Source organism: Anomalospiza imberbis, chromosome 6 (assembly GCF_031753505.1).
Source record: "Anomalospiza imberbis isolate Cuckoo-Finch-1a 21T00152 chromosome 6, ASM3175350v1, whole genome shotgun sequence".
In the NCBI taxonomy this organism is placed as follows: Eukaryota; Metazoa; Chordata; class Aves; order Passeriformes; family Viduidae; genus Anomalospiza; species Anomalospiza imberbis.
The window spans coordinates 26375688-26396049 of record NC_089686.1 but is presented as its reverse complement, the minus strand read 5'-3'; the positions used below and the strand labels follow the sequence as shown (position 1 = coordinate 26396049).

The window sequence follows — 20362 nt, the reverse complement described above, 5'->3', positions numbered from 1 at the left end:
GCTATAGAGAGGCTGGAAATTTAACCCAGATCTATGACATGGTAATACAGAGCATTATCTTTAGGCAAGCAGGCCTAGCTACAGTCCATAGTTGAAATTTAAAGTAATTTTAGAAATGCATTCAATTTTAAATGCCCCAAGGTTGCTATCATTTGTGAAGCTGCATCTCTTTCAAAGTGTTATGAACGGCACTGAATTTTTGCTTTTGGTGGATATATTATAAATATGAAGAATGATAAACTTTAGGGGTGATTAGTAGTAGAAGGAAATAAAGAAGTACTTGCACTGTCAGGTGTTAGTGCTGTCATTTAGGGGGCTACAGAGCCGGAAGGCCAGGGAGAACTGCTATTATTGAACTTGTGAAACAAAGTTACATAGTAATTTATGCCTCTTTTTTTAAGGGTGTGGGAGGTAAAATTAGTTTTCAACATTGTCTTTCCACTTATCATGGAGGCTGTTCTGCACTATTTTCTATAGATACATGTCTTTACACGCTTGTGATCTTTTGTGTATAGTTCTGGTTTATTCTACTGAGTTTCACCTTAAAATGCTATCTGGTATATGTTCCAAAAACATATAGGTACACCATATTATTGCTTAACTTTCATGGTGCTGTAAATCCCTTCTAGTATCAAATGTCTGTATTACACATGAATTTGAATTTTGAGGGGAAATAATAATTTTAAGAAGACTGAATGACTAAAACACAAAACAATCCACTTTTTTTTTTTATTATTTTTTTCCTGCACAGCAATGCAATAGGAATGGTTGAGAAACATGCAGAAACCCTGCCCTGTTCAGCCTTCATCTGTTCAGTGATCCTGCTTGTAGCTGAGAATCTTACATTATTTTCACATTTAGAACTCTTGATTTTGGACTGCTTCTCTGAAGTTTTTAGCATGTTTTCCTTCAAAAGCAGTCCCACTTTTTTTTTTTTCCTTTTATGCTTTAATGCTCTTTTTAGTAAGCACATGGCACAGTACTTGTGATGAACAACAGGCTAACAGTGTGTATTCAGTGCATGATGTTGTTTTTTAAAGCAAAAAACAGTGGATCATAAAGCAGTGAATTGTCTTTCCTGCAATAATTTCATTTATTTTGTAGAATTAAAGGGACAAAGGAGTAAGTGAAGAGGTGTTTTTCCAGACTGCCAGTGCCACAAGCTCAACCTGGAATTTAAAAGCCTACCTATATTCTTTCTGGTGCATGGACCACCAGCAATGAGGACTCTGCATCTGGAACTTAGCTACCAGTTCTCCTGATGCATAAGCCATGTACTCTCCTGTAGCTGTGCTGACTCCATAAAGAAAAATTGAAAGTAGAAAAACTTTTTTCCCATTAAAGCAATTATGAATATTCCCAGCAATTGTAATAACATGATACCATGTTTAAAGATATTTAAAAATATTTTTAATTTTGAATGGTAGTAACAGTCACATCTCTTCCTGTCATTAGTGCATTGGAGGAGTGTATTAAAGTATTAAGTCTTGTTATCCTGGGGTGCATTGGCCAGAGGGTTGAGAGATGTGATCCTCTCCCTTCTGGCCTTATTGAGGCACATCTGCAGTGCTGTGTCTGGTTCTGGGCTCCTCAGTACAAGAAAGACAAGGAGCTACTGGAGAGTGTCCAGTGGAGGCAACAGAGATGATTTGGGGTCTGGAGCACCTCTCTCTTGAGGAGGGACTGTGAGAGCTGGACCTGTTTAGTCTGGAGAAGAGAAGACTGAGAGGGAATCTCATTAACACATAGAAATATCTCAGAGGCCGGTGCCAAGAGGGTGGTGCCAGACTCTACAGTGGTGCCCAGTGACAGGATGAGGAGCAATGGTCATGAACTAAAACACAAGAGCTTCCCCCTCAACATGAGGAAGAGCTTCTTTACATGGAAGGTGGCAGAGCACTGGAACAGGCTGCCCAGAGAGGTTGTGGAGTCTTCCTGTCTGGAGACATTCAAACCCCACCTGGATGTATTTCTGTGTAACTTGCTCTAGGTGACTCTGCCTTGGCGGGAGGTTGGACTAACAGATCTCCAGAGGTCCCTACCAACTCTAAAGATTCTTTGATTTAGCTTGATATAGTATTATAGATCTGTTTGGGGCACGTTTCCCTTCTTTCCACAGGAAAAGACTGGGATCCCAGCTCCAAATTACACATGAAAAGCCAAGGTTCTCCATTCCTACCTCTGGTAGAATGTGTTCCAGAGATGATACTTAAGGAAAGATAATAGAAACCAGGCTTCTCCTGTTTTAACATTGCAGTTTTTTGACACATGTGGTGTTTGCCTACTTGAAACATGGTATGTTTTTGGCAGAGTATGTTGCAGCTGGTGTACTAATCGGTAGGTATTCAGGAAAATAACAGGCATGTGTTTATTATGGGTGGTAAGGTAACATCTTTTTATGCTGTGTATTATTTTACTTTACATATAGATATATGTACAAAAATATCACCTATATCTCAGTTCAGTAATAACATGGAATACCATGCACAACCTAAAGTGTCTTTATTTCTAAGAAATACGCAAAAGTTTGTTTACATTGTGTCTTATTACTTGTGACTGCAACAATAGTTGGAATTTCTCTGTTCAAACAGGCTATGTACATCTATCTCTGCATTTGTAGTGTGTTACTCTATACTGATAATGTGCCATTTTCCCTGGTGTAATGATGTCTTTGTTAATGCTGGGTTTAGCATTCTAGTCAGATATTAGGAAAAGTTCTTCATCCAGGAGGTGGTAGAGCATTGGAACAGACTCCCCAGGGAAGCAGTCACAGCCCCAAGTCTGACAGAGTTCAGGAAGTGTTCAGACACCACTCTCAGGCGCATGGTGTGATCCTTGGGATGGTCCAGTGCAAAGCCAGGAAATTACTTTGATGATCCTTATGGGTCCCTTCCAACTCAGCATATGCTGTGATTCTGAGTACATAACTATCTTTCACATGACGGCATTTTTAAAAGTACTAGTAAAACGCTTTCTTTTCCTTTTCTAAATATACCTTGGTGGAATGATCCAGTAGACTAGTATATGATGACATCAAAGTTTTCTTAATTATAATTTCATCATTTATCTTGGGATCACCCAAAAATTCCTTCCTGTAAGAGAAGTTCTTGTTCCTGAATCATGCTGATGATACTTTTCAGCAATTTTACCTTATGATGCCTTCCCTTTATATTTATGCCTGTAAGACAGCCTAGGAAGTAAAGACAGAGTAACGTCCAGCACAGAGTACAGTTTCTTGCAGTGAGAATTCAGACTATTTGCAGAAAGAAAAGTTATTGCCAGTACACATATTTATCCTGTTGAGACCTTTTTTAAGTTTCCTTTAATCTGTAGTTGATTTTTCCCTGTCATGTACTTAATTGGGAACGATGATACATAATAAACACATTAAAATAGACAACATGCCAGGCTGAATGTGAAAATGCATGCTTTGGGTAGATAATATTTTATTTTTGTAAGGTGCAGAACCGAGTGAGGGGTGTATTTATGTTTTACACCTTGGCCAAACAGCGGACTTTTCTGTGATGTAACCTATTTAGTTGCAGAAACTTCTCTGTGTAGCTACCCTGCGGTGCTGAAAGCAAATTATGAATGCTGTACTGTTTAAGAGCAGAAAGGTTTGCCTGGAAGAGAGCGGTATGCCTGGGCCCCCTGCTATTGAGAAGATGCCAGTCAGAAATGAAAACGTCTTTCATGAAACTATCGCGAACTTCCCTGTGATACAGTACAATAATGCAAGGAATTTTTAGTCAAAACCTGTAAAAGTGAGTATAATACCTTGAATGTGGCAAAGAAGTGTTGGCTTATAAGGGACTATTTTAAGATGTCACTGCCAAAAATATGTGTGGTTCTAATACAGTTTTAGAAGTGACAGGATTGAGGAGTTTTAAGCCTTTCCCCCCCATTAACCCCCCCCTCCCCCCACCTATTGAGATCTCCAGTTTCTTTTGCCTTTTGGTTACAACTACAAAAGATGTCTTCTGAGAAAAATGCTTTCTGCATGACATCAGAATAAAGGAATGTTCCACACTATTCAGCATGCTTAAAAGTATTGGTTGACTGAAATAACATTACATTTAAAATTAATGCTAAACAGAAAGCCAGTTAAGAGAAAAAACAGAGCAAATAATGTTTCTGCAAACTTTTATCTTTAAGAAATATTGATTTATCAGACTTTATAGAACTGTTTTCTTTAAAATAATGAAATTATGCCCTGTGTAACAGTGCAGTAAAATAAAGAAAACTGCTGTTTTGTTGTGTGCTGAAATGCATGTAGCCACAGGTAAAGATTGAAAAATTTGGAATAGGAATATAAAAAGTACATAGATATAGAAAAGTTAATACATGACTCTAGGTAGGAGAATGTTTTTAAAAAGTTATCTGCTCAGTGCAAAAATCCTAAGGTGTTTTCATTGTCAGTTGTTAATATTTGTTTTGTCTGACCTCAATTTATTTTGTCATGTAGTATTAATAAAGAAAGCTAATTATTCTCACAAGTTATGCATTTATGAAAGTGTTTATTTTTCTTGAGCAATAACAAATACATTATTGCTTGGACAGTAGACATTACATTATTCTTTGGCATGGTGTAATTTTCACTGACACTTGGGATAGTCAAAGAAAGAATTGGAAAATTGTTAAAAATAGCAAAAGCAAAAGGTGATGTTTAAGGAGGTATCTTCTGAACTAACAAAGTGCACATAATGAACTGTAAAATAAAAGTAGTGAAATTATAACTGCTTTGAATTAAGAATTGTATCAGTTATAAATGTAGGGATGTCGCTGTTCAGAATCATGAAACTTCAAATTTAATTACTTCTTGTATTGTTAGTGAATAATTATTCCTTGCAGATAATAGATTTCTTGTCAAAAAAGGAGAAGGCTTAAGATGCACTTCAGCTCATAGGTGAGAAGGAAAACTTAAGTTCACATGATCAGGTATGAATGCTTTCATATCAAACCATTGTTGCCTTGCTGTGAAAACCTACATAGATTTGTAGGACAGAATAAAGGTCCAAACACTGTCCTTGAGAGTGTGTGGTGGCAGGCATTTCACAAATGCAGATGTCAGTCATATCCTTCACTGAAAGCATGGAGGACTGGAGATGGGAGAGCTGCCAGTCCCACTCAGTGAGACTTTTTTGCCCTGCAGCTGTACTATGTGCGTATAGGCCATAAGCTGGAGGTGTCATCTAGGTTTTAGTGTTGATTATGAGTTGCCTTAAATTTCTTTTTAATAAATTAAACCAGCATAAGATCTGTGATCTAAGCAGAAAAATGAGAACGCATCCCCGAAGCGGCAGCATTAGCTGGAAGGAGAGCAAGCATGGCTGTTTAAAGGCTGTGGGGAGGCACTTGCATCCCCTCCTGGAAGTGTGCTGCCTGCTCTGGACTCTGCTTATCCAGCAATCTTCGAGTAGGAGCCCAGTGAGCTGGGGGAGAGATGAACCAAGGTGTCCAATAAGCTGAGTATCAGCAGAACTGCAGCACTGAAGGAAACCAGAGAATTACAGATTTTTTTTTTCAGAAATGCAAGTTTCTGTGTAAGTTTCCCCAGTTCTGTAAACATCTGTGTGAATACTGTGTGTTGTCTTATAAAGCTTGTGGAAGAAGGGAGAAGAAGGAGAGAGAGAATTGCATGATAAGAAAGAATTGCTATGATGTTGGTAATTCTCATCTAATTATGAGTAAATGAGACTCTGTTTTACTTGAAATGCCCTAGCATCCTGTGCTTATGTTTTTTTCTTTCAGCCAAAAACTTTTTTGAGACTCTGAAAACCTTATAGGCTCAAAATCAGGAAATCTTATACCTTGAAATTTATTGTTATAATTACTATTTTATTATTCTTGGCATGCTTCTCATGAGATTTTTCTTGCTGTAGTTGTCAGCCCTTCTACACTGGGTACCTATTCAATGAATCTATGCAATGTCTCACACCAAATGAGACACCACCAATTTTCACATCTGGAAGCTTGAGAAGCATCACAATGCATGAAAAGCAAAACAGAGGAAGGGGGACATAATGTTTTTTGTATGGACTCTCTGCAGCAAGTCATATCTGTACAACAGAATATTTCAGAGACAAGAATTTTGTTGTGTGTTTTCTTTTTACCATTACCTGAAAGAACAACAAAGTTGCATTTGATACATAGAGTTATTTGGGAAGATACCTAGAATACATTGAGATAAAAAATACAAAAAAAATTATGTTATTGTCTTTGACTTTGCATATTGGAAATAAATACTGAGGTAGTAAAGATAGAACCATCAGGCAGACAGCAGGTGGGCCAACCAGCAGGAGGGAAATGATACTTGCTGCACCTGTTCTGCACACTTTAAAAAAAAAATTAAAAAAATTGGAAATTCCTGCATGACACCTACTTTTATTCTGTTATTTCCTTACTGTATTTTCCTGTTTTGTCTTCAAATTTTTAGGAGGGACATCTGGAGGTTTCAAATCACTTCATGCTATGTAGGTTTCTATGTTTACATGTTTACTTGTATTCTTATATATATACACCACTATGCTACCTGAACTGTAGTGTGTGCTACAGATGGTAAAAAACCCTTTTTTATTGTCCTGATGGAGATAGTCCACTACTATTATTCCCATTTTACAGGTGGACAAAAGCAAAGTACAGGAAGAGGTCAGCATCAATTCATGGCTTAACTGTTAACATAATTTATAGGTTATATCTCAATTGTGTGGAGGATGGAGTCAGTGCATAGAAATGGCTTTGGTATCCTTTTGCTCTTTTGCAGCTCTCTTGGTTCAGTAACCCTGTAGTTCACTGAAGAATTTGCTGTCTGGTTTAATTTTAGTCAGATTTGAAACAGCTGCAGGGGTCAGAAAGGACATCATCTATCAGTGTGGCAAAAGAAGTGGCTAAGCCTGTGCCTATTTCTCTTGGGCACCAAGCAGCAGAGAAGACAACAGCACACAGGTGCTAGGATAGCTAAGCTGGGCAGCAGGATCAGCTGTTAACTGGTCAGAGCAGGTTACCCAATTGAGTCATTGTTAGGGCCTTTGTAGGTGGAGCACCTGTTATAAAGCAGCTGGAGTCCACACGTGGGTTTGGCTCTAAACTGCTGGCTCCCAGAGCTGGCTGTGAGCTATTTAAGGGTTGTTTCTAGAGAGTTGTTGATCTTGCAGGAATACGGTGTTTGGTGTTCCTGGCTTCTCCTCTTCAGTATGCTGTGATATGTTCCAAGTAAGTATAGAACTTGGCTTTATTTCTCTCTGCTTCCTCCTTGGTGGCATTTTACTGTATTGCTTAACATTGGTGATGCAAGCATTAGTGGTAGTATTGTCAGTTTGACTATTTGAATTCACAAAAAAAAAACAGTGATGGTCTTTTTCTTGTTGTGATGTGATTTCTTCCTCAGAAGTCCTCTGCTACCAAATATAGCACATGCAGAATTTTTAAATTTGATATTAAAGTGTATGGAGTAGAGTGCTGTATTAAATTAGGAGTGAGAATTTACTGTCTGCTTTGTTTTCTGGTGATTTTGATTCTTGAGAAAACTGTATTTCTGCCTTCAGAAGTTGGATCATATTCAAAAATCCAGTAACACCTCTTGGAAAGCTTGGAAAGTATTTGTGATACTTGATAAAAATTATGTTTAAGAGAGGGAGTTTTGTGCTTTGAAGGTCCAGTTTTGCAAGTAAATACTCCAAGATGCAGTCTGTAGTTATAGTATGAGGAGCTCAATTACTGATGAAAATTTCATAAAAGGAAGCCCTGTAACTAATGACAAGAATAGCAGGACTATAGTAGGGTTATATACAGTAGGAATTATTTTACTTCTATAGTGACTAATTAATATGCTGTTCATTGGCTGCCAATAAGTGAGGGTTTCATGATGATAAAACAACATTTACCTTTACTCAAAATCCTGTTTATCAAGGCTTGAACTTGATCACAGATCTTTATAAGTACTATGGGTGATATTTCTCTGGTTCATGCTTGCCTCATTCTGAAAGATGTGAAGAATTGCTGAACTGATTGTGACTAAACATAGGAAACAGACTGTTGTTTGAAAACTAGTAGTCTCTAACAGAAAAACCAACTACTTTTTAGGGCAGTACAGAGACCTTCAGTTTAGCATTAAACTACAACTGGCTTGAAATGAGAATTAGTAAAAGCTCAAATGAGTAGATAAGCTAGTTACTGTACCTCTTTAAATGAGAGCTCCCACAGTTTATCTTCCGAGTGTGTGAAGTACATTTTGCATAGCTGTTCAATCAGTGCATGTATTTTGGTGGGAGACTCCGTTCTTCCTGAAAAAGGTGGCTTATATTCACCTTAGGAGAATTCTTTTTGAAATGGACTGCATAAATAAGTTTTTTTTTTTTTTTTTTAGGAAGATCCTTTTAATCTCCCAAGTGTACTGTATGTTTAACTAAGCTATCACTTGCATTCAGATTAGTTGATATGCCAATCCTAGTATTTGAAAGATAAGCTGAACATTGTGTCCATAGAAAAAAAGAATTAAATAAAATTCTTATGTAAATGACATTTTATACATGTTTCTGAGGAAAGTTTCATATCAGGTTGCAAAGCTGTTATCACTGCATTGATTCTTTTAGGCAGAATAAAGGCAATCCTTTAACGTTAAATTAGGATGAGTAAGTAGTTACAGGTAGCTTAGAAGTTTGTTTATCAGTAATTTTCAACTGTGCTACGGGTTTGCATCTTGAAAATACAACAAGTTAGAGGGGGGAAAATGATGGGTTGTTTTGTTACCTTTTCCAAATTAAAAATAAATATGTAATTGAGCAGGTATAAAGCCTTTGTTGAAGTACATGCAGTAGTGTAATTACAAAAGACAGGTTACTGCAAATGGTCTGTTTGGCTCTTTTGTGCTTTGGCAAGAGGAAATTTCCTTTTAGTATAGATTCTCTTTCACAAGCTGACAATTGTTATGTTCAAGTGTGAAGAAAAGTGTAGCTGCCCCAAATGTAGCTATTCATTGCTTGTGAAGTTCTAATCGCTGAGTCGGTTGAAGATGAGGTATTTCTTCACAGGTCAGGTGCAGTGCGATGAAAGCTTCTGTAACCTGGTCTGCTTACTAAGACACCAGACTTGGGAGTTAGAAAAAGCAGAGAAAACAGACCCCAGAATGGAAGTGCAGTATTTTTGGGTGTGGGTGTTGCTTTGTTTTGCTAATGGGGTTTTAGTGTAGTTTGGTTTGTCTGTTGGATTTTTTTATTTGTTGTTTGCAGAGTTGTTGTTTTCTGAGATAGGCCTGATCTAACCTGTACTTATGCAATTTTGTTTATTGGCCCAGGTATTATAACTGCTTCTGAAAGTAAGATTAAGTCATCTCTTGTTGCACCTAAATACCCATTTGCATGTCCTGGCCCTTAGGTAATCACTGCCTCAAAATGTGTCTTTAAACTTGTCTAAAACACTTGACCTTACAGGATCTGTGTCCTGAATGGCCTCTTATATATATATATATGTTTGTATATGTATATATGTGTGTATATATATGTCTATATTTTCTCTTAGTTTTATTAAGTCTTTATAACTTAAGTACTCTTTATCCTCTTTTTGAAAATGTGTATTTGTGTTGACATTGTTATCTGTTAAACAAACTCAATTTACATACTGCAAAATAAACTTGATTTTTTTAAACATATTAAGAGAAGGCTATGGGGACACTTTGGATTTCTTTGAAGACAGTAATTCCAGTTTCTGAAATTGGAAATCTTCAGCTTGGACGATTCACAAGGACAGTCACATAGTGTTTGTAAGCCTGTAAGTGTTAAGAATATCACACAAACTGCAGATCACCAATCCCTGCAGAACTATAAAGCTAAGGCACTCATTTAGGTGGCTCTGCAATGCATCAACTTTGTAAATTAATCTCATCATTGGAAATCCTTGTGCAGTTTAGGTGCAAGAATTGATAATAAGGCTTTTTGTGTTTTATAACAAAGGCATCTGAGGAAAGATGGAGAAAGCAATTGCTTCTTTTTGGGTTGTCATCAAAATACATGACTATAGCTGAAAGAGAAGTGTGGTGTGCTATCTGTGCTACACACTGAGGACTAAATGCTTTCTATCTCACACAATAGTAATGACAAGTAATGGAGGAGCTCTGCAGGCTACAGAGAGTTTTAGTTTGTGTGTTCTGTTCATCATACCTTCCTTTGGTTTAATTCTGTGACCATGCCTGGTTTTTCTTGCCAGCACCACAGGCTTGGTAATTGCTGTAGGTCCATAGGTACCCTTCTGGAAAGGAGGCTCCTCATGCTTTTTATTTCTTCAGCCTGTCTTTCCTGCTGCTTTTCTGCTTCATTTGTCTTCTGCCAATGCTGACAAAAGCCATTGCTGATACTGGGTTAAACTGGCTTACTTCATGATGTATATAGCATAGGCTAGTAATTTTTATATCCATAAGCATCAGTTGGATGTGAGGGAAGTTACTTTTACTCAGTAATACCATAAGCATCACTATGGCATGCTACAACATTGTTAAAGTAATCTAATAGTTACATATGGGTCATATAGCCTTAAACCAAAGAAAATATTCAGACATGCTTTAATCCAGAGAATAATTTTATTGATACCAATGTACTGCTCACTTACTAAAAAGTAAGAATGTTTAAGTGCTTTTCCAGACTGAAGCCTTTATCAGTAACCTGCATATTATATATGTGTATTATTCAGATACATAGGATGTTCATGTGGTGAATTATTTCTTTATATTTGATAGGGTTGAATAGAATTTTTGTGCCTGTCTGTTCTAGTCATTTTTTGCATGTTAATGACATTCATCTTGTCTATCTGTGGCATTTTTAATGTGCCCATCACCAGAGTATCTGCCTGTCTCTTCTGCAAAATAAATGCCTCTCAAGAAGAGATAGGAGCAGTAATGCATGTGTAATTACTATTGTTTTAAACAAAGTAATAAAGAAACATAGTAGCCTCCCTTCCCCCACGCCAATACTTATTTTTCCTAGTGACAAAATCTGCAAGCACTGAGCAACAAGTTTATCAATTTGAACTGGCCAACTGCACAACTAAATGTATGTGAAACTTAACAAATCCCTTGGGGAAGCTGACTGTAAGAATTTCCTAGTCTGTGTCGAGTTACTGAGGTGCGACATGGTGGATTGAACTTAATGCCTTAGGCTAGCACAGTCAAATAGAGAGAGTTTAAGATTTTGCTGTGTCGGTGAAGGGATCTGCTGGTAGTTGTCTAAATTAAGCTTTCAGAAAAGAATATAACACTATCATGAGCTCTTTCCCTTGAATATTTTGGCAGGTTATTCTGGTTTAAAAGATAGCTGAGTAGGATTTCTTCTGTTTAAGCCTCATAGCAGTTGCAAAAAGATTGAAAGGTTCTTCCCTTTTACCAGGAATAGCAAAATACTGAAGCAGAAATTTTTCATTTCCAGTGTGCTATTTCTTTTAAAGGCTTAGTGTCTTAGCAAAAACAGGGATCCCCACCTGCATGGGAATTGACTCCTACCACCTTGTAGAAGCTGCTGATACAAAGACTTGGGGATGTCACACCTGCTCTGGGTTTCTCACCACTTCTTTTCTTGTGTGCATCTCTTCCCATCTTTGAAGGGAAAATTGATCTGGCTTTAGTGACCTTTCTGACCCTGTAGCAGCTAGCCTGAAGAAGTGAGTAGCAGCAGTAGCTTGTGAAATAGTCTGTAGATATGCTACGGGGTTTAAATGAGGTCTGCAAATGACAGCAGTGCCTTCAGCTTACAGTGACAAAATATTATGCATTAAGACTTGGAGAGCCACCAGGAGGGAAAGGCATGGGTACTCAAGTGCGTGCACAAATCCGGAGCTGGAGTTGCTGTTACAGATGAGTAATTTGTTTTTCAAATGCTAATAACATGGCAGTAGTTTGTAGATCTTGATAAAGAGCAGGAGTGATGCAAGTTTTCTGTGTGACTGAGAACACTGCATGTATATTAACACAGGTCATTATTTTACAGGTAAGAAAACAGTTATTGGTCTATTACCTATGTGTGACTGAAAATGATGAGCCTTTTATTTACTTGTGTATTTTAGCAATCAACAGTGTGTAGTAGGAGCCTGTAAGTCATGAGGTTGTGAGAAGACCCCTGTTAAATCAGAGTATATATCTGTTGCAGTGGCTCCTATACATGCAGATTTTGAGGAGGGTTTACTGTCTGTTCTTCCAGTTTGCGGATTTCAAGTTCATAGACTCATAGAATGGCTTGGGTTAGAAGGAAATTTAAAGATCAAAGTTTGCTCATCTTATTTTATGTTTGAATTGAAATATTGTTTGGTTCATCTGTATGTGGACAAATAAAACCCACTATATATGAATTTTTTTTTAGTATCTTGTTCAAGCTAATATGAATTGCAGGCAAAATAAGCTCTTCACAGCATTTTTGCCTGAGGACATAACACTTCAAATTATTATTTTTTAAATTTACCTTTGTTCTGCTTCTTATTCATTTTTATTCTTATTAGTTACAAAACTAATAAACATTTTAGAATAAGGAGTATGTTTCTCAAAAAAAGCTGGAAATTTTTCCTTCCAGAGTGATACTCTTGGGCAGGAGACAAACAGTATTGAGGGACCTGATTTTAAATATTGAGCTTGAAATGGAACAACTTAATATGAGGAATGGGTTCTTTTCTTGATTTACATTAAAAGGGATCAATAACCATTGAAGTACAGGAGTGTAATGTTGACCTTGTATAATATTACTAGAGTAATTTTGTGAAACTGGCTGGTGTAGTAGGTGAGAAATTAGCAAGCAGCAAAGTTATTTTTTTCAGCAAGGTATGTTAGTGAATGCACAAATTTCTGGTGATTTCAATGACACAGTGTGCATGCTTTTTTATTTGCATTGATCAAATTGATTAATAAGTAATTTATACCTTATCTAATATGACAGAGGTTCTTGAATAACTTAGAAAAGTTGCTAGGAATTCAGTGCTCTGAATGGATTTGGGGGTGACAGTCAAACACTTTTGATTTTTCTGGTTGTCACTTTTTAATTTTTGTTAAAGCTGACTTTCACCAATGTTTTTTTGATGTGTGCAGTATGAAGATAGGAAGAGTCACTGTAAAGTTTTATTGCCTGATACAAGTGTTATTACATCTTTCATACCTCAAAACAAGTTTCATCAGTATTGATAGACTTAAGAGTTTGACATTAGGGCTGGACTGCATTTCCTTGGGGTCCAGTGTATGTGTTGTTTTGCCTTGAGCTCTCATTATTTACTGCGGCAAGGACTATTGGCTGTCAGATAATTCTGTAGTGTGAGTTACTGTATTTCAATAAAGCTGTGGCCTTGGCCTTTAATCCGGTTACCAGAAATCTGTTATTTTCTCTTTGTAGGCTGGAGTGGCGTTTGCTATGTAACAAACATTTTAAAGATTTACTTCCTTCTGGCCTGTAAAGATGTTGCACCAACCTAGTGTTTCTTCCCTTAAAGAAGCATGCATCTTCAAATACTCAATTTCTAATATGGACAAGCAGCCTGACAAGCTTTATACACCTTAACAGTATCTGAGCCTTGAGGACAGGATGTTCCATTTTACAAAAAAGACTTGCTTTTTCTTTCCATAATGACTTTTGCACAAAGGAAACTAGCTGAAGTTATTGGAAAAGCAAACATCTCAGTAAATTGGGAAATATTAATGCTTTTGAATTTTCAAGATATTAATATTTAATTACAACTGAAATACTATTAAAGATAAAATATATGCTTAATTTATTTCTTGTACTGAAAAATATTTTTAAAAATTACTTAAGTGCAGCACAATAATTATGTGGGACTCTGCTGGTGAAGCCTCTGGCACAGGGAAGGGAGCTGCCAGATGCAGAACTTGCTCCGAGTTGAAACTAAATTAAAAAACATAGATGGAGGGGCCTGGCAAGTGTTAGGGGATAGCTCTGTCCTCCATCCACTTGTAAGCAGATCTGGCTGGCTTCCCACTGATAAACATGATGCGAAAATCTGTTGCATTCTGGACTACTGGTACAACCACAGCTGTGGGAGGCATTCAATTTGTTATTTGCAATATATCCTATGAGGATTTGCTATATTTCTCTGCCCGTCTTATTCATATTATGCTGTTCAAACTAACTGGTCTTATAATTTGTTTAACATTTAGAGCATTAGTAAATGGAAACTTTTGCTCAACTTTTATTTTAGGTATTTCAAAAGTTTGCAGAGTGATGTGCTCGTTTAATGTAGTGTGCAATTGACATAGAATGCAATGTGTTATTATGAACAAGGTGGTTTATTTGCAGCTAATGGGCAATAAATAAAAAAGACTAATTCACAACAGATTTTCTCATAACCATTTATTTGTAAACATTTTCCCAAACATATTACCTTCTCAAAAGTTTAATTCAAAACTTGAGTAAAGTTAATTCTTTCTGATTTAGGGGTGCTATTTAGGAGACTAGTTGGGGTGTGGTATATAAGCTCTTTCAAATCTGTTCATGATCCTTTCTATTCTCTGTTTGAATAGGCACAACTTTTAAAATTGGGTATTCCAAATGCTAGTGATTACAAACTCTGCAGTAGGCAAAACAATTTCCTGTTCTTTACATAGTTCTGTCAGGAAATAAGTTTGCCAGAGCACTGGTAAAGAAAAAACATTTAAAAAATCTAAGTGTCATAGAAGTGAAGATGATAAACCACAAAAGTGAATATTTTCAATGTTTTTGTAACTTGAGACCAAATATAAAAGAAAATGAAATTACTGCAGGGTTAAGAAGCACACTGAATAAGCTATTCTGAGCACTTTCCCAAATATGTTATCTTCCCAAGGATTCTGCATTATTTGTTCCTCTTCTGTCTCCTCTCCAAGTAAATGTTTGTAAACTGCCTAAGTCCCTTCTCAACAAGGGCATATAATTTTCACTTACACTAATGGTATGTACTTATGCCTAGTGCCAAGGAAATAGGACCTTTTTAAGTGTCAAATTAACTTAATTTTCATAAGGTAACGTAATTGACATGTCCAAAAGTCCACTACTGCAATCCAGGGCCAAAGTGTTGGGGCTGTATGCAATGTATAGCCTTTCAGAGAATTACAAAAAGCCCTAAGTTGAAAGAGACCCATCAGCTCCTGGCCCTGCACAGCACCATGCCCAAGAGTCGCACCCTGTGCCTGAGAGCATTGCCCAAACACTTCTTGAGCTCTGTCAGGCTTGGTGCTGTGACCACTGCCCTGGGGCAGTGCTGTTCCAGTGCCCAACCACCCTATGGGTGAAGAAGCTTTCCTAATACCCAACCTAACCCTCCCCTGGGACAGATTCAGGTCATTCCCTTGGGTCCTGTCCCTGTCACCACAGAGAAGAGAACAGTACCTGCCCCTCCTCTTTCCCTCACAAGGAAGCTGTAACAGCACTGACGTGTCCCCTCAGTCTGCATCTCCACGCTGAACAGAACAAGTGACCTCGGCCACTCTTTCTATGGCTTTCCCTCTAGACCCTTTACTGTCTTTGTAGCTTTCCCTTGGAAGGATCTCTAATACCTTTGTATCTTTTTCATATTGTCACTATTTCTTGAGTGACTTTCAAGTCACTCCTCTTAAAGGTCTTGTTCAAACTTGACAGTTCTAGCATTCTGTGCTTCCAGTTGCTTGGCCTTATTTGCTAGTCTCTAGAATTTCCACGGCTACCATTTGGCTGGCTTTCAGTTTTTTGATTAATTTTCCTGTTGCTTTTCTGGCTGTCAGATAGTTTGACAGTTTTTTCAGTGTGCAGATGTAATGTATCCTATGCTTAAAGATGGTAGGGTTCAAGAAAGTGCATTTCATTGAACTTGGAAAATTGGTAGGTAACTTTCTGAAGGAAGCAAGTGTGTGGCTTGATAGGAAGGCAGTGGACAGTTCTTTAGTGAAACATTCAAAATAGCTGAACACTAGCTTTGCTAGTGCAAAGAAATACAGTTTAACACAAGACTGGTTTAACTAAACATGAGCTCTTTAGTGACCTAAAACTTGAAGGATGTTGTCAGAAGCTGAAACTGGGTCAAATTATTATGGATGGTCATAAAAAAATGATATGGAAGAATGGAAATGAAATTTGGAGAGGCTTGGGCATAAAGAGGAATTCATTTATGAGACGAAGCACTGAGAAAGGAAGAATGAGAAAAGGGCCTGCACATGGCTCAGTGTGCAGGTAAGAGACAAATCGATGCCTTGGCATTCACAGAATAATTTAACTTCTTGCTGCTTGATCTTCTCTAGAATTATTAATGGCATGAGATTTCTTACTAATTATGCTTATGTCAAATTTGAGAAACTCAGGTGTTTGTATAAAAAATAAAGGAATGAAAAATACCTAGCAAAGTAGGGCTGCAGTGTGGGGATTTTTTTTTTTTTGTTTGCTTGTTTAAGTAATGAATTATATTTATCCAGGAGTAATTGAGAATTGACCAGGTGACTTACACAGCTGAAAATATCATCTGTGAAACTCTTGGAGCACTGGTAAGATTCCTAGCATACTAGAAGGTGTAGAGCTTAGCTCACTTCAGCACATCTGATACCTCAGTTGGGACTCCAGGCCTCAAATTGTGACTAAAGGTAACTCAAGGCTCCTAGTGGAGGCAGGGGGCTCCTCTGGCAGTGTCTTTCCCTATTGGAAAGTCTCATTTAGACATTTAATTGACTTCCTGAAGAAGGTGTCAATGAATAGTATTTTCTCAGAAAAACTTCTCTTTAAACTTTGTTCACCTAAGCAATAACAGACCAGTTAGCAAACTTCAATTGCTGGAAAAATACACATTGCTCATAAACATCTGGAAAAAGTCAGCATGATGTCTTCAGCAAACATAGTGTCAACAATGCCTACCCACAGTAATAGAATGAAGATGCCTTATAGGTACTAGAGAAACAAAATGTGACATAGATTTTAGTAAAATTCTAGCTTTTAGTAATTATCTTAGTTTTGACAATTTGTTCAGCTGTTCTGTGATGAACATGATGAAGATGAAATTACCATAAAGGGGGTTAGGATGATGATTGAGAAAACAGTAATATTCAGATGGAAAGCATAGAATTCTAGCAGAGGTACTAAACTGATGTCCTAAACTAAGCAGTAGTTTCAGTGCAGAGGGAGTTCATGGTGTGCCTTCAGGGCCTGGTAACATTTGCCTTCACTGATGTCTTGGATGAAGAAATAGGGAATTCTTGTTTGGTTCGTAATTGTTCACCTAGAGCTACTTGCAGAAGGGAAGGTCTGTGTGCATTTTAAAGCATAGGGATAGAATTCAAAATTAAATTGATAAACTGAAGAAATATACAGTTCACTAAAAGAAAGATCTAAATGATGCTAACATTTTAAATACTTGGTGAGAAGATAATCTAGGATAAAAAGTAACTTGGGGTCCTGGGAGTTGGTAACAAGCTGACCTTGAGGCCAAGTATGGCATGTTAATACAAAAACCATGATTGGGATCATACTGTTGAGTTGTGAAATGGGAATTTTGAATAATGCCTTCTGAAAGGATTTGAGGGTTTTTTAATCAAGGAAATACTAATGATAGGGACATAACCATTATATAACCATGCGTAAAAAATCTTTAAATGTGACAGCCTGGAGCCAGGACAAGGAAATGGGGAAAAAACCACAACATCTCTTCTTCTCAGTCCCATAAATGTGTGTTCGAACACTGTGAAAGGTCAAAGAATATCACTTTTGGATACAAGTAATGGCAACAGCTTCTTGAACTGCTTTAGAAATGCTTCCCAGTCCATGTAATAGCTACCATCTCAAACTGGTTCATTTTATTTATTGAAAACATTCACTTCATAAAAAGAAAATATACTGGTGTGTATATCTGTGCTTTTCAACAGCTAATAAAGTAAGAATTAGTTCTGTACTGACGTGTACCCTACTAGCATAGGGTTAGTAATGCTAATTCTGTTCTTAATTCACAAGTATGCAATCTTCATATTAGCATTGTAATGCTAATACAGTAATCACACTTTGTTTATACATGTACTGTGGCATCTATGTGGCATGTAAGTGTGAACTTGGTGCGTATTAGAAGGGTGTGTTTTCCTATGGGTTTGGGCTTTCACATGTGCGGTGGGGTGTTTTTTGGTTTATTTGGTTGCTGTCTTTCGGCTTTTTTTTTTTGGCTTGTTTTTTTTTTTTTTTTTTTTTTTTTTTTTTTTTTTTGTTTGGGTTTTTTTTTTTTTCCTCCACAAAAGAGAAGTCTGTATGACTTCCCTTCAAATTATGACACAACATGTCTTGGGATATGATGCTAGAGAATCCTTCTATTTCTTTCCCTTGTCTTCTGTGATTGGGATAAAGTCCAGAAGGCTGCTCTTGCATCTGAGGGTTTTCTACTCCTTTCTGTTTTGTTATAACATACATGTCTTCTAGTATGTTCTTATTTGTATGTAATTTTCTTATGAAATATTGTGCTCAGATTATTAAGTCAACACAAACAGTATGGTTTTGATTTGTGAGAAAGTGAACATTCATAAAAGTCTCTGGGACTGAATTAAAAGTGTTTTGTTTTATATGAAATGGTCCTCTGGTTTACTACTGTGTGAGGCTTTGGAAAAGATTACATAAAGCTCAGGATAATGAATCATGGAATTCAAATGACCAGTTGGATCATCCAATATTTCTGCTAATATACAGTGAATCTCCAATGTGTATTTTCTAGTCTGCTTTTTTCTGTTCTAACCATGAAAAGCTAGTGGGTTTCTGCCACCTACCAGTCAGGCGGTTTATGGCTTCATACGCTCATGTTTTAGGAAGATTTTTCCAATGGTGCATGTGTTCATACTAGTGTTTATCATTGTTCTTGCTTGTTTCCAGTTAAATGGCTACTAGTTTTCCACACATGAATAACCATCTTATGTGGTCTATGTGTATTTGGTTTAACTTTAGTTATTTGTATGCCTGCATATGCCAAAGCTAGATGGAGGTCATGGATGGTAAAGGTAGTAAGTTTCTAAGTGTCAGTAGATATCTTTGCAACTTCAGTTTTAAACCACTGAGGCTTAAAGCTCTTGGTGTATAAAGTCCAGTCCTGTATAAATAAAAAAGATGTGTTTTTTAATAAGGTAAATGTTCAGTATTAAAAAATCAACTTTTATATTTGCCAAGCCACACAAGAATTACAGGCACTAAGAACTTTTTGATGACAGCTGAGTAATAGTGATCAAATGAAAGCTGCAGCAATGCTGTCTAGGAAGATGGGTCACTGCCATCAATCTGTGTTTGTTCAGTGGTTGGGAAATTGATACCCTATGGAAGATATTTGAATGTGTTAAATGGATAAAAGAATTTGAGCTGTAAGCTTAGGGGAGGTTTTAAGAATAAAACCAAGTTTTATAATTCTGTTGAATGCCTATGAAGTAAAAGCCCTTAGACTTCATGCCTCTAGATAGTAGTCTCAGACTTGGGTATCATGTCCAGCTCCTTCTGGAAAGGCTGAAAAACATAGGCAGGGATTCAGAGAATGATGTATGTCTTCATGGGGGATTAGAGCCTGAGCTGTTTTATCCATCATTCTGAAGTACTTCTACCAATAGCTGTCATCAGATTTTGCCCTATTTCTAAAATGTTCATGATCCTTTTACTATAGCAGTGCCTTCTGCACTGGCTAGATCACTAAAGAAATCTAGAAACAAAACTTTTTTAAACTTTTGGTAGAAAACCCAATATTTGGACAGTTTTCTGTACAGCAGATTTTGATGTTGTCCTTTTATATCTTTAATTACGTAGCGTAACCGCTGATAGAGGCACTGCGAGCAGAGCCATTGCCTTGGGTCAGTGGTGGGTTTTACTCACTTTAGGCTGGATCCTGGCTGTTCCATCAGCTGTAGTTTCCTGACACTAGTCTTTCAGCAAAATTGTGTAAAAGAAGAGCTGTGGTTGTATTTATTTGAACATGAAAGAATGAAGTGAAGCATGCCATTGGTTGCAATTGGTAATAATAGTCCTAGGGTGTGGGAGACAGTCTGACACATTCACTTCTGTATGTGTAATGCTGACACTCTGCAAGATGTAGCATGTCCACTGGCTTCTCTGTACTGCAGCAGTAGGGAAGCAGTGATCCCTGTGCACTTGTGCCTTCCAAAAACTGAACATGGACTTTTTCTTCCTCTGTGAGATGATTTATTATATAAATAGCAGCTGCATATTGACCAAACAAACCATTTTGGTTTCAGATGCATTCAAGCAAAAGGGAAGGAAAAATGCCAAAAGCAAGTATTTTTCTACAGTTTTCATTTTTACAGAAACATTTTAAAGTTTGCCTTCTACAGACAAATGAGAGAAAAGCAGTAAAGATATTTTAAATGTGAGAGATGCTGTTTTTACAGGTAGAGAGGTGAACTGGATTTTCTTACAAGTGAGGTGGA

The 20362-nt window shown here is 37.1% G+C and overlaps 1 protein-coding gene across 11 annotated transcripts in view; it reads left to right on the top strand.

Annotated features, from left to right (window-relative positions):
- NPAS3 (neuronal PAS domain protein 3) overlaps positions 1-20362 on the top strand; it is a 597093-nt gene that overhangs the window by 32819 nt on the left and 543912 nt on the right. For 2 of the 11 annotated variants that reach the window (XM_068192949.1, XM_068192950.1), the window contains exon 1: positions 7157-7212. The exons of the other annotated variants lie outside the window; for them this stretch is intronic. The gene's annotated coding sequence lies outside the window, so the exon portion shown is untranslated. Of the gene's footprint in view, positions 1-7156; positions 7213-20362 lie in introns of those variants that run through there. 11 annotated transcript variants of the gene reach the window in all.